The sequence below is a fragment of the Lissotriton helveticus genome, chromosome 2_1 (genome assembly GCF_964261635.1).
Source record: "Lissotriton helveticus chromosome 2_1, aLisHel1.1, whole genome shotgun sequence".
Lineage (NCBI taxonomy): Eukaryota > Metazoa > Chordata > Amphibia > Caudata > Salamandridae > Lissotriton > Lissotriton helveticus.
The window spans coordinates 909,523,402-909,547,351 of NC_136059.1; the positions used below are offsets into that span (position 1 = coordinate 909,523,402).

Here is a 23,950-nt window from a genome sequence, read left to right on the forward strand (position 1 = left end):
GCTCTGTGACGTACACAGCAGCTGCGGTTTCTCGCTTCTCACTCCTGGCGCTTACCCCTCCTTCACAAAATCTTTTCACAGCGCCATTTTAAGGACACTTTTCAGTGTAAATTAATTCTTAACAATGACTTATAAAGACAACATCTGTTCGTTTCACTAATTAGGATAGTTTACATACATTCAAGTATCCACACTTCGGAATAGACGGCGCTATTCACACTAAGGATAATATTCAATTGTCAGTAGAGTAACCTTACCCCACTCTTCAAGCAAGTATAATTATGAACTCGCTTTGCTCTGAACCCACCGCGAAGTGAAAGTTCTAAGAGTTCCACTTGAACATAAAATACAATTCAAACTCGCACTTTTACACTGAAAATTCCCTAAATTCAAACACACACGAAATCCGTACAGGACTCTCACCTGTTTATAGAAATCATGCACCGTTAGCAAAATAACGACGTTATCCGTACAGGGCTCTCACCTGTTTATAGATATGAAACATGTACCCGTACAGGACTCTAACCTGTTTATAGATAATCATGCACCGACGTTAAATTTTACCCTTCACTCAAGCTCAGATATAACTAATACTCTCATCACAGTGAGTTTTATGGAAGGCGCTTTGTCCCTATTCTCATGCTGTTTTGATTTCTTAGAAAATCCTCACTATACAAGATTCAGACCTAGCCCTAAAACTGTGCTGCTCGGCGACAACACTATGGTACACGGCGATACCTCTTGTGATACTCGGCGATATCACTACAAACGAACAGATGGCTTGCGTGACTAATTTCTCGCCACACAATCTATACCGGTATAGCTTACAGATAGGCACGAAAAACGAACTTAACGAGTGTTAAAACATTGATCCTATTTGCATACCATGACGCAATCCTTAGCAACCAACATGTTACCTTGGTTACCGCTTAGCAACCATCAATTTCTGCTACCAGATAATTGATCCAGCGGGCTATAGAAAATATATCATAAACTACGCTACCCAATTTCATAACCTGTAAACAAAATTCTAAACTATACATGGACCCATTTATGAACCTGATATATTTTTGGGCCTACTGAATCAGGTGGTCAAATAAATCTATATACACATTATTTACAAACTATAAACATATTTATACATTTGCAGAAAGAATATTGTCATTAGAATAAAACCCAACCATTTAAATGACCACTATAGGCGACGTGATCTAGCTAATGGTAACCTATACTTCTAAATAACCAAGACCAGCTTGTTTGTCAAAAGTAAGATTTTATTTTCTAAATTATGGTATATAAGTTGTAAGTTTTATAATTGAAATTTATTTGCAATAAAGCAAGCATGATGGTAAGAAATATGAAAAATACAATTTAAGCAATTGAATCAAATTTTAAAGAAATTATATAAAGTTTAGCATTTCTAAAACCTATTTCCCTAACTGAGCTAAATAGACAGAAATTAAAGTAAAGATCTTTGAGGATTCTTACGTGCTCCACGCAAAGTCCAGCAGCACATCACCCTCATCGGAAAGTCAGAAAGCAGCAGCCAGCCCAACCCTAAGGGCATGACTTTTTATACCTTTCTACGCTAACTAAACTAGCGAAGGAAAATTTTCAGAAATACTCGACGTCCCATTGGCTGAGAGTGACAAGTGACATGTCACCCGATTCTTAAAAAGTTCCACAAAATCATGTCTTACAAAGACCATTGTCTCTTCCACGTGAAGCCAGAGGCTTCCTGCGATTTGCAACTTTGTTTTAAGTCATCCTCGCAGCTTCCATAGTCTTACAGTGCAACTTCCGCGGATGCCAAGTTAAGGACTGACAAAAAGTTCACTTTCGACCTTGGCCATGTCCGACAGAATGATGTCAGCTCATCAGTTTTTGCTTTGTGAATGCAGCTTCAATAAACGTTTTAATTCAGAATGGGCGTCTCGTGACTTTCTGCAGAATTATAGGTCAGCTTTTATTTTGCGGCTCAAATAGCTAGGCCTCAAAAGCAGGCAACTTATGATTTCTAGTATAAAACAAACACAAGAAAAGTATTAATGTAAGAAATAAAGTATATTCTGTATCCACCCCATGGTTTACTAAATAATTAACCCACCCGATTAATCAAAATGTTACCTAGCCATTGCAAACAAATAAAGCAGCGTTTATATTTACCAGTCTCCGTTTTTCTATGAGACCCATATGCACCTAGAATAGTAGAAATGACATCATACAGACAAGAATAAGCAAAACAAGTACATGCTTAATTTAAATATGCAGCAGTTAGTAATGACAAAAACGAAAACAATAAATTATTTTATTATTTTGCACGAACAAAAAGATGCAACATTTATGCACGTTTATGAGCACACATGTTAGTCCCCCCACGTGTAAAGTTTAATCTAGGTTGTATTAGCACGACATATCACAAATCATTAATAATTTTATTCATGTTATGGAAATGTGACTTTGCGAGTTTAAACAAAATTTTGTTTTCTATCTCGCTCCATCAGTGCCCACTCTGATCAGCGATCACACTCGGCAACTCTGGGCATTAGCTTGCCTCATCTTCACTAACGGCCCCACCAGACCGCCGGGGATGCCTGGTCTCACCCTGGAGATACCCATTAAGGGACCATCTCTCAGGGAAGCCAGGAAGGGTTTCGCAGCGGTCGAAGCGCCTTGGGACCCTCCGGGTAAGTAGTGCGCTATATAAATGCCTATACATACATTTACAAAGGACAGTTATAGGAGCCAGTTAAAAAGCATGGCGGAAAATGGGCAGGGCTTAAAGTCAATACCTGAATACAGCATGGCTCGAAGAGAAAGTGCAAGCGCTGCCTAGGTGAGACCTAAAAAGGAATGCTTTTCTTACAGCTGTCTGTGCCATATACTGATTCGTGTGTTATTATAGTACATGAACATGTCCATGTTTATGAGCATACGGTTTTGTACAGGTATTGCATGAGAAAAAGTGAGGGTTTAAATATAGCAGATTGTTACAGTCTTGGAAAGCTTCCATGAGCCACTGGGCACACATAGTTTTCTCCATATACTGTTAATTGTAAAGGACTAATACACTGCAATGGAAGAGTGAATGTTTAGCTGAAGCTTGAACAATATTTATAACTAATGCAATAGTAATGAAAGATGCTGTCATATAAAAACTGTGTGGAATAGAAACTGATCACGTAATGATAGAATTAATGGTTGAACGAGAGTTCAAATAGCAGCTTTGACAAAGCATAAAAAATGTGTGAACCGCTGTTCAATCATTTTAAAATGATCTTCCATTTTATGTCTTCTAAAAACTGATTGTGTGTAATATGCTTGTTAAATAGAAAGTTTGTTGACGAGAAGGCTTGCAAGTTCCACTTGTCCTCGCAAACCGAGATAATGCAGACACAGAGCATGGGTTATGCTTACTCGAGAGAAAGGTTTCCAGTGTTTCGCTAAAGAATTCAGGGAGGGCACGGATAGGCGGCCTTGTCTGAGAAATGTATGATTAGGGCTTTAGATCTTGAAAACTAACAAAATAATTAGTTGTAAGCAGTGGGTGTTCTGCCAAGACATTCAATTGTGAAATTAGCGCGTCCAAGTTTCTTATACAATGTGACCTTGCATTTGTATGCGGCAGGTGTCTCTGGGGCTCAGAGATCTGCGTTATTTGTGATATTTTGGCAAATAAAATCTGTCTTAAAAAAAAGTGACCTTGCAGGCGGGTGTAGAAGATGCGTCAGTCATTTCAATGTATCTTAATACAAAAACTCATGTATAACAAGCATTTACAATGCAATGGTCTCGGCATTATTAAAGGTAGAGCTATTGGCATTGCTTATGACTTTTTTTTTTTTAAATCATAAATAAATGGCATTGTCATTTACATTGCCAATAGTTTAATCGTTAAATAAATGGCATTGTCATTTACAATGCCAATAGCTTAATCGCTTGCCCGCAAGCACAGCCAGGGGGCAGGGGAGCAAGCACAGGCATGGGAGCAAGCACATAACAGAAGCTGAATCCGCAGCTATTCAGTGGAAGAGCTCAACATACAACAAGCAGGGAAACAGAGCCACGAAAACGGCGGGCACAATCACCGGATTATAAGCAGGGAAACAGAGGCACGAAAACGGCGGGCACAATCACCGGATCACAAGCAGGGAAACATAGGCACGAAAACGGCGGCCACAATCACCGGATCACAATCAGGGAAACAGAGGCACGAAACGGCGGGCACAATCACCGGATCACAAGCAGGGAAACAGAGGCACGAAAACGGCGGGCACAATCACCGGATCACAATCAGGGAAACAGAGGCACGAAACGGCGGGCACAATCACCGGATCACAAGCAGGGAAACAGAGGGACGAAAACAGCGGGCACAATCACCGGATCACAATTTGGCTCAGGAACCAAAAAACTCAACATAAAAAAACAAACAAGTCTGTAACACAGATTAGATTGAATTTGACATATGCCATGCGCAAAAACTCAAGTTGTCATTTTCATCTGTGATCTGAAGATTAATATTTTCGGTTTTAGAGTGTGGCGGAGTTCCGCTGTCTGTGGCTGTAATGGATATATTGTATGCTGGGACCTGCTCTCTATCTAAAACATCATCAGTTACCAAAGTGTAATAGCTTCCGATCGACTTCTCTAAATGAAAGGGAAGATGAGGCGGGAGGGAGCATGTGACCATTCCATGCTTCCCAGAATCCCTGTCGAACACTTCTAGAACAGCAATGACTGTGCCCGTTGGGCTGCTTTCTGGAACTTGCTTGAACAGAGAAGACATATAAATCTCTGGGGTATTGTCATTAACATTAATCACTTGTATCAAAACTGTGCAGCGTGATGACAGACTTCCGACGTCAGTTACTATGATTTCAAATTCATAAAGTTCAGAGTCTTCAAAATCCAATTGTTCAATCAGAGATATTGCTCCGGTTTTAGAATCCAGTTTGAATTTTTGTAAAACATTTTCCTTAATTGTGTTAAAGGAATACGTCACCTCTGAATTTATTCCCTTGTCGATGTCAGTGGATCTGACGGCGCCCACAACAGCCCCTTTTGCGGAGTTCTCCAGTACGCTGAACTTGTAAACAGGTTGGCTGAAAACGGGAGCATTGTCGTTGTAATCTAGGACGGTGATATTAATGGTCGCGGTTCCGGACCTGGCCAGGTCGCCTCCGTCTGCAGCTGTGAGCACCAGCTGATGGGCCATGACTGCAGCAGCCCACACCCCAGCATCAATTGGCGGTTTCAGCAACAGGTCACCGCAGATGCCTGAACTCCTCCCAGTGAGCTGCAAAACCCTCTCCTGCTGCTGCCCCCGCGTAGGTTTGGTTTATTGCAAGCTTTGGCTAAAGTGAATCGTATACAAATGACTCGTTGTATGTTTGTAAAATAAAATGTCAAGGGTCTAGCTGCGCAGGTCTTGTGCCGTCCGTCCCCAAGTGTGCAGAACCTGGGAGGTCAGGTGGAATGGCGCAAGCTCTACATTGGCACTGCGGCGGTGAGCGGGAGTGGCGCATGCGCACTACGGCTGTCACTGAAGGAGCTAACTGAACTGTTCTGAGACTTGTTGCACGCGGGGAAGAACGGCGGGGCTCTCTGTGCACATCTTGGCAAACTGAGAAACACGAGCTGTCCGTGCAGAGATCGACTAGGCAGCGCTAGTTGGAGCACCGCATGGTTTAGGGTAATTAGAGCGTCTCCGCTGTGGGGCGAACTGAGGGCCGTACCCCATCTGCAACCCCCCCACATCCCCCCCTCCCCAGCACCCAATCACAATGCCTATTAGGAAATAACAATTTAAAAGAAAAAACACAGAGAAAGGTAAACTCCAGAGCTTCATCTAGGCCTGCAAAAAGAGGCACTAATGTAGGGGAGGAAACAGAAAGAAAGCGGCGCTACCTGTAAAAGTAACAGCGATTAAGTACCAAATGAGGACGCGAAAAAGATGGAAGGTGTACTGACAGGAAAGAGAAATATGACGAAAGAGAAAGTAATGAGAGAAAAGGAGAAGAGAAATAATAAATGAGTTTTGGGGACGAAAGGGGACATCCTGTGCATGTGCGCGCGCAAACACACTTCACATTTACACTTTCAGGCGGCCCTCGAGTTTGAAATGTAACCCTGTGTGCCCCTCATCCCCAACCCAAAACATTACACGAGACGCCATTTGGAGTGGGCTAGTCAGTATAATAGACCTTCAAGTGCAGTTAGTCTAGATGTGCGCTTGGGTACACGCACGTGAGGATGTAAATGCTGCAGAATGCATTCAAGCACGTTTCTCTAATACAAAAAATACATATTTTATGTTATTGTTGGATGCCAATCCTCCTCCCTTACGTACATTTTTACATTTCTTAAAACAGATTCACGTCAATGCAAAGTACTTTTCTAAATAAATGTATGAAAGTAGCCACTATTTCCTTTAATATAAAACAGGTTTCTTTAGAGTAGAGCTCTAAGTAACACATCCTGGAGGCAGCAGAGTTGCTCCAAAGGCACCTGCAGACTGCGCTGACTTTCCCTCTCCCACCTTAACGTGTTGCTATTAGGCTCGTTGCCAGGGTTGTACGGTTGCCATGATATATTCTTTTCCATTAGAAATACCCCACGCTGTTTGTCCGTTGTATTTCTTCCAACATTATACAAAAGGTGAGCTTGGTGAGTGAAGAAGGGGGCAGAGTGCCAGCAAATGGAACTGTCCTTTCCTCATTAAGCTGACAGTGCTGTGATTTTAAAGACTTCTTATACTGGGCAAACGCACACTGAGGCGTAAACTGCTCTTTGTCAGAAGACCCTGGACCGACCCCCTCATGCAAATAGAAAGTTGAACGTTCCCACCGCCCACGCACCGAGCCTCCGCGGTTGCTCTATTTGTGTCGGCGCGGCGTCCCCCGCACTCGCTGTCTCCGCAGAGCCAGACAGATACCACAGCCGCGGAGCGGCCGGAGCGGGGACAAGGTGCGACGAGAGCGGGCAGAGGAAGTGGACAGGGTGCGAAGACAGAGGACAGAGACGGGGGAAAAAGAGAGAGAGGACGGGACTAAGAGCAGATAGACGGAGAAGCCTCTGGGTTGAGGAGCGGGCAAAGAGTTGCGACAGCACCAGGGAGCGATGCGTCAGAGTTCTTAACAGAGCGGAATGGGGAAGGAGTCAAATGGCCAAGAAGCGGACAGAGAGAGAATACGGGGCCAGGGAGAGGCAAGGGGACAAACCAGGGGACAAGGCGCTACAAGAAAGGACATAGAGGGAGGGTACATGAATGGTAGGGCAAGGAGGTCTGACCGAGAGAGGCGATAACCTCGAGGAGAGCTCACGGCGGTGACGGAGGAGAACGGAAAGAGAGCGATGTACAGGTGAGTTCCAACAGCAGAGGGAGCAGTGGGGTGGGTGATCCGAGAAGGGGCAAACGCAAACGGTAAAACAGAACAAATGGATAGGAAAACAAGAAAACAAACGGTAAAACAGAACAAACGGATAGGAAAACAAGAACAAAATGGCGCCTGCCAGCTTCCGATTTTTTCGGATTCGGGGGCGTGGTTTTGCTGTTTTGAGTGACAGACGACGTCACTGTCTAAAGAACAGCAAAACTTACGCCCCCAAATCCGAAAAAGACGGAGCCTATTCGGAGGGACGGCTCTCTCCTCTAATGGCTGGCCTCTGTTTAGCAAGCCAGCCAATGGGAGAGAGCCAAAAACAGAGGCGGGACAAATAGTCCACTCTAAGAAACATAAATTCTCGGACTTCCGGTTCTGCCTTCGGCAGACCGGATATTACCTCGACCTAAAAAGTGCTATGTAAATCCAGTGAAATGAAACACTTGGAAGTTGGTCCCTGTGCGTGTGTTTCCGCTGCACCTGGGCAATAAACTTTGCTCTTTTATTATTTCCATGAGCGCTTCCGATGAATTGTGCTGTATCAGGGGCCCTGGTCTTTCCCAGCCCACATGCAGCTTGACAAGCTAATTATCAGATGCAGATTTCCTCCTCACCCCTTCCTTTCCCAGGAATTCATCAAGCACTGTTAACTGATCTATAGTGTGGGGACATCTTTGATCCCGCTGCTGGGGAACAGAGTAATTAACCTGGCCCATTAAGAAGGTGGGAAGGACAAAGGCTTGGAATTTGATTATGCGATAAGCCTGAGAAACATGTTAAAGTGCCATACAGTGCTTATGAGGGATGTTAGGGACGCCTCCACAAGACAGGAATTTGAGGAACAGTTCTTCAGTGGATCAGTTCCACATGATGCATGCAGAAAGTCAGCCTAGCCCCTTACATCTCTGATACTACTGAGCTGATCTGTGGAGCCCCCAAGGGATCATCACTCAGTCTTCCGCTCTTTAATATCTACATGGTTTCACTTGCCAACATCCTGTGAACCTATGAATCTCCTATGCCAACACAGAACTCATGCTCTCCCTCTCAGACACCAACAGAACCCAAGTAAAGTCTTTGCCCAACTCACCATGTATTTTGTATGTATTTATTAACTGCACAATTAATTAAAATCTTTACAGTAAAAAACAGTTAACAAGACTAAAATTTGTAAAAACTTCAGTTGTGTTTGGGCGATGTGAAGCCCCCCACCCCTCCCGAGGCCCGCTCAATCAACCGGCGGTCCTCAGTAGTCGCTAAAAACATTTGCTTGGCGAGTCTATTAGCCGTTCGCCAAGGCACTTCAGTTAAAGTACATAAAATTGTGCAGTCTTGATTGGGCGGATAAAGAGGGGTAAGCGCCTCAGTGCTTTTTGGGGGCCTGACTGCCTTCTTCCCCTGGATTTTATGTGATTGGTTCCACGGTTTGATTGTGTTCATTGGCAGCCTTTAGGGAGATCCTAATCTGGTGGCCTCAGATCATTCCGATTGCAGAAGCCAGATTCACACTCAACCACACTCCACATTTCCACTCACCTCAAAGACTTCCACTGGCTCCCCATACGTAAGCATGCATAGTTCAAATTACTCACACTCACATACAAAGCATTGTACAATCTAGGCCCCACTTACATGAACAGCCACATCACCTTCCACACTATGACCAGAAAAATGGGCTCATCCAACCTCCTGACCGCTACTGTCCCCCACATCCAAAGAGCCAGTACTGGCAGCTGTAGCTTCTAGTACCTGGCTTCTAAAAGAACGAACTCCTCCCTTGACAGAAGGGCCTCCAGCTCAGTCCCTGAATTCTGGAAGAAACTAAAAATGTGGCTCTTCACATAGGATCCAGACAGGCCAGCATCCTTCCCTTCTCACCAGAGCCAGGATACCCTCCCAGGTGAGATGTGCACTTTAAAAGTACACTTGAAATAAAAGAAAATGAGTCAGTCCCTTCTTGGACAAGCAACCTGTGCGCGGATACTGGGCTGGGAGAGTCGGTAGTCTCACATGTGCATGCATGTTCACGTGTAGCCTCTTACCCTAGCTACACAGTAGTGGCCTTATTTAAAAGACAGACACTAGTGGTTAACAAGCTCAGTTCAATTACCAGCAATTTACAGTGAGTGAAACTCATGTAGTGAGGCTCGCTCACAGTAAAAGTCCGAAAAATGGGAGGAAGTCATTTGCTACAATGCAGAAATGAAAGGAAGATTTGGGGTGCACAGTGGCTGAAAAAGAGTAGGAGGCCAAATTGGCGAGGGCTTAAAAAAATCTCAATCTTGTCCCTGTACAAAGAAAATGCATTTCAAATATTAATGCAATGGTACTTAATGTCACAGGCCATGTTCAAAGGATCCGATTTATGCTAGAGGGGTTGCCAGACGAGGAGGTCATTCCCGCACGTTTGGAGGGACTGTCCCTGAATAAAACCGTACTAAGCTCACCTTTTGATCATAGTCAAAGACATGACAGTGTACCATCCAGATACACGGGTATATGAATTAAAGATCTACTACTGTCTGCTTGACACTGCCTGATAGTGGTGAGTGGTGGGTATGTTAAAACCTGTTTCAAAACTGGTTCAAATAAGTCTTTTCTAATCCTGGATGACACTGTAGTACCCTCAGTAATAGCAACTGCTACTTACCGCTCTTAGAAACTGCAGAGGTACAGTACAAAGCACTATAAAAAGTAAGTTACTTTTACTTATACGTATGCACAAAGTCCTTTATCCCAGTTATTCTTAAGTATACATGTAGAGACACTGCTCAGTCCCTAACGAGTAGAATTTCCTTTCTATTCTGACACTCACTCTCAAATGTCAAAACAGTTCTTTCAAACATATTTTTGGGACACTGCCTACATGATACATTTCATGCGAGAGCAGTGTGCCCTTTAATACAACTAGTCAAGTGTGCTTATTCTACCAGTTGTGCTCACTAATGGTCAGCAACACCCCTTCCAATTGGTGGGATGGGGGATGATGACAGCCCGTCTCCCCTGCTCAGAAAAAGAAGAAGAAACAAGCATTGGCATAGCCAATAGTTCTCGCTTTTGGGACCTTATTAAAAGGACAAGCAGTGCTATCAGGCTCCAGCTGCCACTTAGAGGTAGAGAGAGAGAGAGAGAGGTGTGTAGAGAGAGAGAGAGAGAGAGAGGTGTGTAGAGAGAGAGAGAGAGAGAGAGAGAGAGAGAGAGAGAGAGAGAGAGAGAGAGAGAGAGAGAGAGAGAGAGAGAGAGAGAGAGAGAGAGAGAGAGAGGTGTGTAGAGAGAGAGAGAGAGAGGTGTGTAGAGAGAGAGAAAGATGTGTAGAGAGCCAGAGAGATATGTAGAGAGAGAGAGGTGTGTAGAGTGAGAGAGGTGTGGAGAGGTGGAGAGAGAGAGAGAGAGAGAGAGAGAGAGAGAGAGAGAGAGAGAGAGAGAGAGAGAGAGAGGTGTGTAGAGTGAGAGAGAGAGAGAGAGGTGTGGAGAGAGAGAGAGAGAGAGAGAGAGAGGGAGAGAGAGAGAGAGAGAGAGGTGTGTAGAGAGAGAGGTGTGTAGAGTGAGAGAGAGAGAGAGGTGTGTAGAGTGAGAGAGAGAGAGGTGTGGAGTGAGAGAGAGAGAGAGAGAGAGAGAGAGAGAGAGAGAGTGGTGTGTAGAGAGGTGGGTAGAGAGAGGTGGGTGTAGAGGGTAGAGAGAGAGGGGTAGAGAGAGAGGGGTAGAGAGAGAGGGGTAGTGTTATGTGTATAATGGTCACCAAATTTTGGGTTCAAGCAAGCATAAGAATTCTTATTTAAAAACACAGAAATGGACCAGGAGCGAAATACTAAATCTGACCGCTGCAAAGAGAGAAGACGAAATACAATTTTGTATGAGGTAGCTGGTCTTACTGAAAACTGCTCACTGTGCTTACAAAAAAAAAAGAAGAACTATGGTCTTGTACCGTTATCCTTAAATAGCATAAAGTGAAATATCAAAAGAATAGCTTAGGACCAATCATGGATTATCCAGAGGTGCAACGGAATGCAACAATCGGTGAAGAAGACAGATGTAAACTCTTGATCTGCAAAGTGGTGAAGAAAAAGGGGCGACATCGGAGACATGAAACATCACATATTCAAGAAATGAAGTACAAATATGCCAAATCAGCAAGGACAGCCTCAGCAAAGCATACTCGGAAATACATAACTGGTAGCGCGAATGCAAACTACCTAACGATTTTACTATGTTGAGTATTAAAGACCAGAGACTCACTGAGTAGTTTATAAACGAATAAATACCCAAGAGCACTACTGGAGTGCCTCGTCATAAATAATAATTAAGACATGGCTGCAGTGTCATGGATGCTTGGCGTCCAGTTAAGCAAATGGCATGATAAATACGATACTAATAATCTGTAGTTTAGGAAAAGGATACAAAAAGTTGTAATGCCTCTAAGCTCCTGTGACCTGACCTGAGAGTAAATGCGGCACTTTTATAATTTATGCACATGAGGACTATATATAGCCTTAAACAGCAGAAGCCCACAGGTAAAATTGGGTGTTAACACGATGCGGCGAATGGATACAAGACTACATGGCCCGATAGCCATATACAAGAGTAGCCCACAAGCAAAAATTGCATGTTAATTTGCGGCGAACGGGTACACGGTTAATGGCCCGGTATACTCTGGGATCCGTAATACATATTATGCTCTTAATATGTCTTCAACAATGCAGATGACTAGAGCGCATCAAGTGTTTTGATACAAGTGTTAAAGCCAGCCCAGGGCCATGGAAAAGGTCGTCTGGAGCCAGCGCGTGGGAGAGCGCTGTGCTTTATGAGCCATGACGGCCAGACGGAGGAAAGACAGATGGCGGATCAGCAAGGACAGCCTCAGCAGAAGCATACTTGATAATACATAACTGGTAGCGCGAATGCAAACTACCTAACGATTTTAGTATGTTGAGTATTGAAAACCAGAGACTCACTGAGTAGTTTATAAACTAATAAATACTCGTCATAAATGATAATTAACCCGTTTGCTGCGGGTGCCGGCCAACGGCCGTCGCTCGCACCACCTCGGTAGTGCTGCGCACGTCCGTTGGCCGACGCGGCCCCGCCCGCTTAATAGAACGTTACGCACTGGCGCGGAACGTTCGAAGCAGCAACCGGGTTAAGACATGGCTGCAGCGTCATGAATGCGTGGCGTCCAGGTAAGCAAATGGCACAGTTACCGGGCTAAAAGAGGAGCAGCGTTGGTTTTTCAACTTACTTGGTTACTTGGGGGCTCTGCCTTTAATAATTGGCCTACTGTTCTTTACTACGCACATCGTGTTTAACTGCTGGTGATTCGTGTGGTGTGTAAATGCTTAAGCTAATAATAACAGGGACCCAAGAGGCAAATGAAAGGGACGAAGAGGGAGGGGGAGAAGGGAGTGCGAGCAGAAGAGCCTGATCACAGCAATAAAAAAACACAGATGGCAGCTGTGCACGTGCACGCGCTCGTGAACGCGGGCTGTAGGCCAGCAAAAGCCTCTGTTGGCACTTTTAAAAGCCACTTACTAAATGTCTCGAAGAGACAGCCATGCGCTGTCTCTGGCGAGATCTAAAAAAAGAAGAGGGGCAGTAAGCCATTCCTCTTAATGGGGGTACAAAGGCTGGCAGGACTGGGGTCTAGTTTAGATGTTAAGCTTCATTCACTTTTCAGAGACATGAGCCACACAACAAGAATGACCTAATACATTTTTTAGCTATGTCTTTGAAATATTTCAAATTATCACAGTTGTGTAACAATAAAGATGTCATCTTGCCATCCATAGTTTTCAAATCTGTTTAACAAAAATGAATTAAAGAACAACTCAATGGGCATTTATGGTCAAAATTGCCAAGTAGAATGACATGCTTTTACACAAGGGTTTTTAAGAAATGTGGAAATATGGCAAGTTTCATAAGAAGCAACTTACTTAGAATACCATACTGGCAAAATAATTTTTTGCTGTTTAACTGTAATGAACTTTTGGTGCTATAAACTGAACAGAAAGCTAGTATTTATTTGTATTACAGCATTTAAGTCAGTCACTCTATGTGTCAAATATTTCAAAAGTTTATTTATTTTAATGCATAAGCTTACGATTTTAGCAGTTAGTTTCCTTTGATAGTGTGCTTGTATGTCAAATGTTCTTTCGCAGAGCACTCATATACCACTTAAATTACCTCTTTGTGCTGTTGACAGGCTTGAAATACTAGCAGAGTAGAAAGAATCATTTTAAGAGCCAGATGTACAAAGCATTTTTGCGGTCACAAATGACGCAATTCAAGAATCTGGACATTTGCAATCACAAAAATGCATTTTTAAATTTACAAAATGCACAGTGCAATTTGATAACTGGTAGATTGCATTTACGATTCAGTATCTAGAAGAGGTGTGTTTATGGGGTTCCCTTAAAAAAACTAATCTGTATGGTATGTATTACTGTTTTGCAACAGAATTCCATTTGCAAAAAAATAATACTTTTCCACCATTTGCAAATGGGAAGTGGTCCTCTTAACCCCTTGCCTGCTTATGACGGAACCACGCCGTCATGATCCACGGGCGGCGTGTGCTCATGACGGCGCGGTTCCGTCATGCTGTGGCCGCTCCGCCCATGCGGCATTAATTCCCTGCCTGTGCGGGCGAATTAATGAGCGGGCGGGGCCGTGACGGAACCACGCAGTCATGAGCACACGCCGCCCGTGGCTCATGACGGCGTGGTTCTGTCACGAGCATAGCATACCAGAGCCGCGCTCACCCCCCACCCCCAGCGCCGCGGCGTAATTTGCCCCTTCCCCTTTAAGAATGTTAAGACTTAATATTTTTTAAGAGCAAACAGTGGTCCGAGGAACCTCCTCATGGGAACAGTCTAGCCTGAACTACCAAGCCAGGTCCTCCTCAGACCGGAAACAAGCATCCTGGGACCTGTTTCTAGGTATCACCCCTCATCAGTCAGGCTAGCTTGAATCCAGTGGCACAGTGAGCACGGGTCCCACGTCTGAACATACCCTTCCCGCTTAGGGCGACAAAAGCAAAATGAACAGATGATGGACGGAATTCTGAACAATATAAACATTCACCCCCTAGTCACAGATCTGGGTTTAATGCATTGTTTATTTCCATCCCTGTGATGGCTGCGATTCATTATGGGTTGCAAACTGCAAACTACCTCATTAAAATTCATAAGGTTGGTCAATTTGCGACCCACTAGGTTTCGCCAATTTAAAATAAAAAGTTTCATACATTAGGAATTGTTATTTCCTAATTGAGAATCGGTAAGAATCGCAATCCGGAAATCGCAATTCCTCATGTTAGTACATCTGGCCGTAAGTCATAGGAAAGATTTTTGGCTTCAAAATGGTTTTTGTTTATTTATTTGCTGTTTCATATGAATAAAAAACTTTCAAATACTCGTAAAAGAAAAAAGAACACATTAGAACTACAGCATAAAACAACATACAATATGAAATACAAACATTTTATAGATGATAAACACCTTGCAAGCAGCATTCAAACTTCCGTGCTCATTTCAGCATAAAAGCCAGTTGCATTCTGTCTAGTAGTAACATAACCTGTTATATACACTGCAATAATGTCTTCTTTGCAACAGGAATGAGCCATAGCAAAGCCAATAGGTCTTGCCTATGTGATCTTTGTTTTTTTTTGTTTTGTTTTGTAAACAGATTTTATTTGATAGATTGCACATATATTGCAGCACCCCGCACTCCGGAGTAAGCTGCCAGTCATTACAAGACATCGATGAAGTAGCAATCTTTACATCATTTTGTCAGGCGACAATATCAAAGTTAATAAAGTTCATTTCCCCCCCTCCCTAATACCCCCCCCCCCCAACCCCCCACCCCCCCGGTCACACAACACCGTCTCACCTATTCGGCAAATCCGTTCTCGGTCCAGAATTTACATACATCCTCTAACATGACTGGTTATACAGTCTCTACAATAGCCTCCCGCTCCACCGGAGGTTCCAGCCACAGGCCCCTATAATCAGCCCACCTCTTCCATATCCTATAGTGTTTACGCGGGCAGCCACAGGCCACAAAGATCGGCTGCTCTAGTCCCATGCAGAAATCTATCCCCTTCTTCCATACCGGAACAGAGGGGGCACGGGGGTCTTTCCATGCTTTAGCAATATCTCTTTTGGCGAGGGTCAGGCCTAATAACAACAGATGCCTCTTATATCTGTTCCCCCCACCTCATCCATCACATGCAGCAAACCTAATCGCGCAGTGCGTGGGAGTTCCCACCCCAGGACCTCGGACAGACAATCCCACACCCCCTTTCCAGAATCTGGCCAGTGAGCTACAACTCCATACCGTGTGAATCAATGTCCCCACTTCCCTCTCACATCTAAGACAATTCAGGGATGCAATGAGGTCTGCCCGCCACAATTTCTCCCTAGTATAATAAATTCTATGTAGGTATTTGAATTGGATAAGCCGCAGGCGCATCGCTATGGCTGCACTTCTAGGGGCCTCCAGTGCCTCTCGCCAGTCCTCCTCCTCCAGCACCCCAACATCCCCTTCGAGTGACTCTCTGAGCTTCTGCGATGTCGTGGAGCAGTGTGTTACTAGTGACTGATAGATGCAAGATATCTTTTTATCACCTAAGTCCCCCATGAAGACCTTAGCTTCCAATGGGCTAAACTCCAGGAGGGAATGCAGACCTTCCAAGCTCGGTGCAATGGCATGACGGAACTGCATGTATTGAAAGAATTGGGACCGGGGCATGCCATACTCCGTTTGGAGATCATGGATGGATTTGAGTGTTGTACCCGACATTACATCTCCCAGCTTTGAAATCCCTATATTATCCCATCCCCTGAACCCCCGGAGGGACTCCAGAGCAGGAAGGTGTCCATTATTCCACAGTGGGGTTTTCTCGGTCAGCGTGCCCCACCATCCCATGCGATGCAGCGTCCGTCTCCAAATCTGGAATACCAGTTGAGTAGCCGGCGGCAGCCTCCTTCGAAGCCGTGCCGCGTACAGTATCCCATGTAGGGAATTAGAGCCCCTCAGGTGTCGTTCCAGGGCATATGCTGGGTCGCCCCTATCCCCGTACCACCACTCATTTAGAACCAGGAGATGGGATGTGATCTTTGGTTTTGGCAATGTTTTGTTTAATTATTATTTTTAGCCATGCTGCCCAGCAGCCGCTGTGCTATACAACATAGCTACAAATCATTGCCAAAGTTGTCAATGTCCATGCTTTACAGCATGAACAAAAGGGAATCGCTAAGCCAATAGTCTCATTGGCTTTGCCAATGCCGGTTAGGTCTCTGCACAACACTCCTGTGATTCGGGGCTAATCAGTTAATCTCCTCATGCATGAAAAAAATATATGACATTTGGCACAACATCACATAAAGAAAGTAATTACGCCCATGTCTTAGTGAAAATACATTTGGAAGCAGGTAACATCTGTTCTCACAATAAAAGCAGAAAACATCCACTGTCAAAATAAAAATCTGGTTCAAATGCGTAAAGGGCTTCTTTGAAGTGCATGTAGCCTAGTAAGGGGGTAAGGGTCTTGCTACAGAAATCTTTGTATACCAAGCAATTTTCAAGGGGAAACTAATGGCGAGATAACTTTGGTGGTTTATGCACTTGCTAGAGATATCAGTGTTTTAACACATGAAAAACAGCCGGTTTTCAAGTGTTATATTGAACAATAAAACGAGATTGAATACATTGGAGATTGAACATTGAGACTTTTTCGAAACCTTTAAATCCATCAGGGGTTTAACACCTGGCTCACGTGTGCCCGGGTCTTCTATTGCATTGACATTATGTGTAGGGCTTGACCTTACACACACTAAGGGGTTTTAGGGAATTATCCCCTTACCTGGTGGCACCGTACACTTCAGATTGAATTTACACTTAACCGTTTATTAAGCAGGGCGCCCTTCTTTCCTGAGTTACTAAAAACCCTAAAGACATAGCTAATGCCCAGGAGTCTGGCTTATGAATGCACTGTCAAGTCAGACCTAAACATCCATGTTAATGACTGACTCCTCCTATCTGTGCTGCTGCCAGAGAAAACACCATAAATTATCTTGCTATGTAAGACACTTTAATAGCATTACAATATCAGGTGGGTGCCCCTTAAGCACTTTTTTGTGAAAGCACACAACTTCTTTTCAATCAAAAAATGTACTCCTGCCTCCCAACATGTGGGCTGAGCCAAAGTCCCTTTTCTGCTGGTTTTCAGTTTTCTAGTCACAGCTGCATTGTCAAGCTGGACCATACAAAAATGCTAATTAAATCTTTGTGTAATTACTCAAAGAAATAGCTACATTTGACTGACACTTTTCCAGTGCATGCACATCTCTTATATATTTGTATTGAACAGAGTCAAAAAACTAGTTTATTTTACTTACTTGTGAAGTGATAACAAGATGTGTGACGCTGATGCATCCAAAAGCAAAAAGAACAGACGATGGATGGAATGCTGAACAATGCAGACATTCACCCCCCAGTCACAGATCTGGGTTAAATCCATTGGTTTTTTTTTGCTCACCACAACACCCCAGTTTGGACCCAGCCATATGCAAATCAGTCTTGACCCTGCTCCTCATTGCCCAAGATCTCTGTACTGGGAGCGAGTGTTTGACATTGTTCAACATTCCATCCATCATTTGTTCTTTTTGCATTTGATGCACCCAAAGCATTGCGTTTTTAGGAGTTACGGTCCAGATAGCTCTCAGTAAGGAGGTTTCCCAACAAAAGGAGAGCTGATGGCCATTTAAATTTGTCCTTTAAATTTGTCCATTGCCCATTATTTTGGACCCAGCTTAAAGTAAACATAAGAAACCCCTTCAACACGTGCAGGTTGCTGTTTGGAAATGAAATCAGACCACGAAAGTGTGCTACTGAATGTGCCCTTGTGGCTTCAAATTACACCAGAACAAATTCAGCATATTTCACAGGGGGCAGCTGAATCCTGCTCAATAACAGCTGCCGGATCTGGAATATAGCTAGGAAAAATAACCTTTCAATGGTCTTGTCACATTTTTTTTGTGCTAATATCTAGTTGATTGTTCTGTATTGTGCTCAGACAACCTGGATTTCCGCTCATTATTGTTTGTGCAATCTATAGGATTCCCAGTAAAAGTGTATGTTTGATTATCGAATTTAATACCCATTTCTAAAAGACATTACAATGAAAAATGAGCACGCTGTAAATAAAGTACCCTACCACTCCATACATTACTCCTGTCTTTTGAACAATGTGATTCAAAACGCACCAGTGGACGATTACTATAACACTATCATTCCCTCGTTAAATAGCCGAGGTTCGTGTGCTAAACTTGTCCTTTATGCAGCGGTTTAATTGTACAAGAACACTGTGAGGTCTGTGACGTAAAACTAATGACAGCAACCCCATTCTGAAAACTGGTCTGCGCCACATAGAAGGAGCCAAGAATGGAAAAGAGAAGGGACTGGAAGATGGATAGAAGGTGGTGTAGCTATGAAAGTAAGAAATACAATGTTGGAAGGCGGTCACAGAGCATACAATCAGGAACACCGTGACCACATGACCACAGTGTGCTTGTCATTACATAATATCCCCATCACTGTAATCAACAGATGACCACCCATTTGCAGGCATGAGGACACAGCAAACTTATGACTTACCGGCAGTCAGAATTCTTAAAGTATAATTGCCCCTGTCGTACTTTTAGAGTCTGAAAAATACTTCAAAACAACTACACAGGGGGAACCAATGAGAAAAGTAGTTTAATCTGACGGTCGCGCATCAGTATGGTGACAGGAAGCGCAGAGTGGTTAATACTGCCCCTTTAAATCGTCCAATAGGTCTGAAAGCGAAAGCCCCGCCCCATACGGATGACAAAACCTTCCGGAATTGAACGCACCAGTCGCTTCATAACCCGGAAGTGAATATTGCCGATAGTGTATGGTGGCTGGCAAGCTTCTTAGTTAAATGCTGCAGGTCGTTAATGTCTATTTCTCATTAAACTATCGAATTTTCTCAGCGTCCTTATCAGCAATAAACTGCACGCGAGAAACACGTGAAGCTGCCTCCGTATGATCAACCCAGATACCCTGGCCCACGTAGGGAAGCATAGCTGCCAAGGTTTTCAGATTGCTTATGTGTGACATATTCACAATTTCAGTGTAGTTATGAGTGACGTTAAACAACTATGAGTGCCCTTATGTAGGTAAGACTGTGCATCGCTGCAGCTAGGACCCGAATTAAGGCGTTTTGAGGGAAGGGGAGGGGTGTGAGAAAGCTTCATACACATAGCTGCCACTTTTCAGATTACGTGACATTTCCATAGTATCAGAGCACTGATAAGTGACACTAAACTGTCAAATGTGACACTCGGTGTGACCATTTCCTGCAAGTAAAACCAAGCAACGAAGTGCATGGAAAGAGAAATATTAGAAATTACCCTTGTGATCAATAAGAAGTCCTAAAATATCTTATCAATTTCTTCAAACCCCTGAAATGGAAGGTTAAGATAATGAGACAAAAGATTTGTGTACACAGAAGATATAAAACATAGCAGTCACAATAAAACGTCTTACATCCTTATGCCATTGCACTTTACTGCGCCCTACCACAGTTAAGCACGTGCTGCAGATATCAAATAAACACAGGAAAGATATTTTGATGTTCCAGCCAATGCAACGATAAGCAAAATCACAGCTGGTAAATATTTTTATCCTTTATCTGTACATACTTCAAAGAACAAATAGAAATGGCCTTTAAATGTGCTCTAGAGCTGAGCCATTACTAATACTTAAAGTAAACAAATACAGAAATTGCATGTTACAAATAAATAACAAGCATTTGCAATGCAATAGGTCTCGCATTAGGAAAGTTTGAGCTATTGGTATTGTAAATGACATTTTTTATTTATGTTTTGTTTTTGAAAATAGCGAAATTAATAGCTTTGTCATTTACAATGCCAATAGTTATAACTTTCGCAAATGTGACACCGATAGCATTTGTAATGCAATATGTGTTGTATTTACGTGACTTACATGTATTGATATTACAAATAACAATGGCTTTTAATTTTTCTAATTAATTAATACTTAAATAAAAGTTATTGTAATTTCTAATGACAATAGCTTAAACTTTTGTAGGTGCAAAAGTTGAGGAACTCGGGATTGAATTTTCACCAGATTAAAGTGCTCTGTTTTAACAAGAAGGGATTCAATTATAGAGTAGTTTAAAAAAAAATTAAAAAAAAGAGACAGTGGAGTCGACAACTATAGGAACCAATTCAGTATCTAATTTATAAACTTTACATACTTCTAAAAAGTGTCATTGGTGACCAACTACAAGAATGGAGCCTACATAGCAATTCAGACAGGTGAAAGTCCAGTTCGCAAGTCTACCACTATAAATGATGCACTCCTCTTTGAAAACCATCGATGTAATGGAAATGAAAAAAGGGTCTCTTGAAAAGTCCACTAACACAATACTAGATTTCTTCCGCGTTACAACAGCCCCCATTCTAAGAACATTGATATTTGCATACATTGCCGTTCACACTCATAACCTTGCACAAACAAAACATCTTAATAACAAAGAAAGTCAGACTTGCTGGCTTTTTTTTGCAGCACGCTGAACCTGAATGAAAGGTATAGTTAAGTGGGACTCAAATGTGCGCTATTCTTCCTCCTTCTAGTGCATGCTCACTACAGACCGAGAAGCTCGCCTGGATGTCAGAAATGGCTGCCATGGTTACAAGAAGCGTCTGTGGGACGAGGCATAGCAGGGACACACAGCGTTCAGCTCCCCTGTAGATTTGGAGTGTAAGTGTATTGTGGTTTGATTGACAGAGCGCAGAGAATTTCTATTTTGGGATTATCGAGCGACAATTGTTAGCTTCAACAGGACCAATTCTTGACTGTGCTGAAACCCACTTATTAATGTCCAAGATGTGGTTATGATATTGGCACGCTATGAAAGTCTTTTTTGTGTGCAAATCGTACCAATCGTCGGTAACATACAACTCAATTTGGCACTTACCATTCTGTACACAAACACATGCAATGCTTAGAGCAGAAACAGAAAGCAGCCCGGGCTGAGCGAGAGGGCGGGGGCTGCCTGCGCATGCGCTCTCCGAGCCCCGGCGCCAAAGCGGAGTGCGCAGTGCGGCATCTGAAGTCCCGGGTCCCAGGAGGGGGCCCGGGTGAAGACCAGCGCTGCGGAGGAGACACGGAACACGCCGAAAGAGCCCGGTGAGTGTTGAGGGGTGGAGGGGGTGTACGCGCGTGTGTCTGTGTGTGTTCGAGTGTGTCTGTGCGTGTGTCTGTCTGTGTGCGCGTGCGTCTGTTTAAGGGGGGGTGCGTGTGTGTATGCAGTGTGTGTATGCAGTGTGTGTGTGCCTGTGTATGCGTGTGGCTGTGTATGTGCGCATGCGTGAGTGTGCCTGTGTGAGTGTGTTTGCGCATGGGAATGAGGCACGAGAGGGGCACGGCGCCGTGCGCGCCCACGAGGTCAAATCTGCGCTCGTGCACCCTCTCGTGTCTACATTCCCAAATACGGGCCACAATAGGTCTTTCACTGACGCTCGACCTAAAAACGATTTTTTTTCCTACAGTTGTATTTAGTATCAGTCACCTCCAGACCTTTGTAAGCTCTTAACAACAACTAATGATGGATAATTTTCTCTTGGAAAGGTGATAACCCTAGGCATGACTCACCCGAGTGCTGCCATTCCACAGGTGCCTGGAGTGTGTCTCAATTTAGCGTAGCACTTCGCCAGAGCTGGCTTTATTAATACAGTCTTGAGCTGAGGTGTCTCGAGGCTTCAGCTGGGAAGGAGGCTGACACGAGATAAAGCTGCTGTTAAAAGCTGTCTAAGAGCACACAGCGAGTCACAGGCAGCTCTCCTCAACAGTGTCTCGCTCTGGCTGGCGGCAGTGTTCGGTGATTAGAGGACCCCCTGCATGATGTTTTCTGGTGAGCAGCAGGCAGCGATACCTTCCAAGGGGCAAGCAGGATAGCCAAAATTAAAAACATCCTGCCAGTCACATGCGCCAACGACCCTGTAAAGCAGTGGTTCCCAAACTTTTTTGACCTACCCGGCAGTTGGCCGTGGCCTCCCACCATTTTTTTACCGGTGGGCGGGTGGGGGGGATATAAGCCCGACCTCGGGAGTACTTCCAGTTGTCTTCCTTAAAGTAATTGGGACGCAATGAAGGTATTGTAAGGGTTGGAATGCTTGAATTATTGATCTCATCCACTGGCAATCACTTTGGCTGCATCCCAATCCATCGTTTTTCCCCCCAACAGAGTGCCTGGTCCCAAACCTATTCTCTCTTGCAGGGTTACTACATTCTCCCTCTTCACGTTTTTTCTCCATTGTTCACTTTTTCTTTTTCTAGCTTTTGTGATTTTTCACTTTCTTGCTCCGGGTCAAAGCCTGGTGAGGAAAAGTAATTGCCAGCCCCCAAAATGATTGCCTGACTTGCAACCACCATCTCCAATTAGGCACTGACCCTACTGGCTTTGTGGTCACTGCCCCTATATTCTCTCCACAGTCCCTTGTGCCCTTCCCTCTCCTGTATCCCCCTTGCTCTCAGCCATATTTCCCTTTCTATGCTGCGCCCCACTTTTCTGTTAGATCCAATGTTATAAGTTTGATCAAAAGTATAGGAAGCTCTCAAAATGGAGCAGGGCCAAATAAGCATAACCAGGCTTCCTTTCTAAGAGGCATGGCCTACTTGGTTAATGGTGTGGCTTAAAACATGTAAACTAGAACTTCATGTTTCACAGAGCGTGCCACCTGACCAGTAATTGTATGCCTCTCTATGAGATTTCTATTATTGCATCCCGACATGTACCAGCACAACCAATGCACACACCCAAATCAGGCAGACCTATTAGCTTTGTGAGTGCTTGTTAGCAGTAGCAGAAAAGTGAGTAACAACAATAATATTATTGGGAATAATTAGAATCTAAAATGTTTCAATTTTGAAAATATGAGCCTGCGAATTAACATAGCAAGGTCTATGGAAAGGGCAGTGCCCTTTCGAGTGCTTCAGACAACCCATTTCACCCCTTCACACCACTTTCTTATGAAGTCTCCCACTCTGTTACCCACTTATGCGCATTTCCCCCTCACATCATTCTGCAATCATCCATCTGCATATCTCGCACTTTTTCACAATTACAACTGAACATATGTAGCCATCGCTCTGAAGAGAGGCCAAGGACTGGAGGTGCATACAGTCTGTACACATTTAGAACGAAACGGCAGACACTGTGAGAAAGTCGCACTGCCTTCTGTCTCAGCTTGAGAGCTCTCAATGGTGCACCTTGAACCGCCCACACACATAACCCGAGCTCACTCAGACATCTGGAGGCCTCTCAGTTTAAAATATGCACCATTATAAAAGAGTCATTTGGTGTATCAAAACACTACAGAAACACAACACCTTGAAAAAGCAAATACTCCCAGGGAATGCAAGATAAAGTAAAACATGTGACACGTAAACAGAGATTGCATTGCTAATACGGAATATCTAAATGCTTTTTACAGTCATTGTTGAGAAAACAATTAGGGTTTTTA

The 23,950-nt window shown here is 43.8% G+C and overlaps 1 protein-coding gene across 1 annotated transcript in view; it reads right to left on the minus strand.

The window, feature by feature from the left end:
• Positions 1-19,215, minus strand: part of SECISBP2 (SECIS binding protein 2) — a 429,157-nt gene extending 409,942 nt beyond the window's left edge. Inside the window, exon 1 of the mRNA XM_078675640.1 lies at positions 19,032-19,215. The gene's annotated coding sequence lies outside the window, so the exon portion shown is untranslated. The remainder of the gene's footprint in view (positions 1-19,031) is intronic.
• Positions 19,216-23,950: the final 4,735 nt, after the last annotated feature.